The following is a 2,257-nucleotide window of genomic DNA, read 5'->3' as shown; positions in this document are numbered from 1 at the left end:
GGGTCCTGGAATTGAGTCCCGCATTGGGCTCTCTGCTCCACAGGGAGCCTGCTTCCCCCTTCCCCTCTCTCTGCCTGCCTCTCTGCCTACTTGTGATCTCTGTCTGTCAAGTAAATAAATAAATAAATAAAACTCAGAAAGATAGAACCATACCTGCAAAACATAAGACAACTGACTAAAAATCAAGATTCTATAGCCAGAAAATGTGTGTATGAAGTGTAAATGCATAAAAGAGACTGAAAAAAAATTACTTAAACAAAGATTTCGTCTGCTGCCTAGAAAATTAAAAAATATATATATATAGTTGCAGAGAATGGAAAATAATGCATATAGTTATAACAAAATAACAACAAAACACGAAATTATGAAAAATAATATATAATATTTAAGATATCATCAGAAATACCAGAAAATGTAAGAAAAACATTTTAAAAAGCAGCGATGAAATTGTGAAGAATCATGAAATGGAGATAATTTTAGGAACTGACCAATTATTAGAAATACTGTGTGTGTATGTATGAGTGTGTGTGTGTTACAGAAAGAGAAAGTGGGGGACAATATTTGGAACATGTTCCCATGAATGAGATGCAATTACATCTCCTGCTCTTCTATCAGTCAAATCCTATTATATGGTATCCTTAGAATCATATTTATTTCTAACATGGTAAAACCATATGCTGTTTTTATAATAAAAAGTACATGAGACAATAAAAAGGTTTGATTATAGTCCCCAATGTTAACCTTGTAAATATCTGCAATGTGAAAACAACGGAATTGTCAAAAACCATTAGAATGTCTAGGAGTCAAAGAAATGGTAGGAGCAAAATGGGTATCATTACATAATTTACACAGCAAGCAGTCAAGAGATAAAATATAAAATCAAGATCTGAAGATTCATTCTATTGTTAAATGTATAAAGGTAGTGAATAAAGTATGCTGCTTCTAGGAACAGCACACTAGGTAAGATGCATCAATCCTTTTGCTCAAAACAAACAAATGGAAAATGAGAAAATCTGGGCAAAATATTGTCTTACATCTACCTGAAGGCAACAAGAAACTAATAAGGCAGTGAAAATTTATAAAGACAAAATTTTCCAAGAAAGAATCACAGTAGTATGACTAGCATTCTGGAATACCTTTTCCCTAAAGCTGCCCTGCCCCTAGGGAAGTGACTAGCCTCACATTGGGTATTTAAATTTTAATTAATTAAAATTAAATAAAAACAATAGTTCTTTAGTTGCACTAATTCCATTTCAAGTGCTCAAACATACATGAGGTTAATGGCTACTATACTGTAAAATGGAGATAGAAAACATTTCCATTGTGACAAAAATTTCCATTGGACAGTGCTACAGAGAGGAGAGGTGTTTCTGTCAGAAAGGAAAGAAGAGAAGAGAAAAATCAGAAGAGAAAAATCAGCGCTGAGCATCCATGCAGAGATTTAGACAAACTCATGGAGTTAGGACAACTAAATTTTAGGTCAGTGTCAGCCAAAGACAGTAATCCCTCCTAAAAAATACCCCTGTTTTTGTTTTGAGATCTCCAGAAGCATACACCTACAAACAAAGTGTAAGGGCCATTTCAGCCAGAGCAGCCCCACCCTGGTTGAACTGCCATTTTGTTGTAAAACTTGGGTTGACATTGCCTACCTCCCCAACCCCCCCCACCCCGCTAGGGGAACTTATTTAAAAGCAAGTCCGGGAAACCAGTCCCATGTAACAAAGTCCAAGTACAAGGGTGGGTCGGCCAGGTGGAGGTATTCAATCAGTGGGGGGCGCATACTGTCTCCTAGCTACCAAGGAGTATGGGCCCCCGCCCTTTGGAAGCCTTTTGGCGCCAATCCTAACCAAGGTGTGATAGGCTGGTTCAAATGTCTACTAGGGTAAATTGTAATTCAGTTGGTTGCCTAGCATCACTGTGGAGTTTCCTGTGTGTGTTACAATCTCATTGGTCACCTGTGTGTGGCCAGGCCCAACCACATGGCCTTTGCTCTATAAAAGTTAGTCTGGAAAGCAGGGAAGGGTTGTCCTCTCTGGAGGGGCAGCCCTGACCGGTCTGTTTGACAGTAGGTATGATTCTTGATGCTTGGTGCGAAATAAAGCTTTGCTTGACCTTCGCTTTGATTCAGTCTTGCTCCTTTAATCACGGACCCATTATTGGGGTACCCAATTTTGGGGGACCCAACAAAAGGTAAACCAGATATGATTTACTCCTTGTATGGACTGCCCACATGTTCAAATCATCTCAACACCTTTAA

Source organism: Neovison vison, chromosome 1, assembly GCF_020171115.1.
Source record: "Neovison vison isolate M4711 chromosome 1, ASM_NN_V1, whole genome shotgun sequence".
Taxonomy (NCBI): domain Eukaryota; kingdom Metazoa; phylum Chordata; class Mammalia; order Carnivora; family Mustelidae; genus Neogale; species Neogale vison.
Note: the sequence above shows the minus strand (reverse complement) of the source record.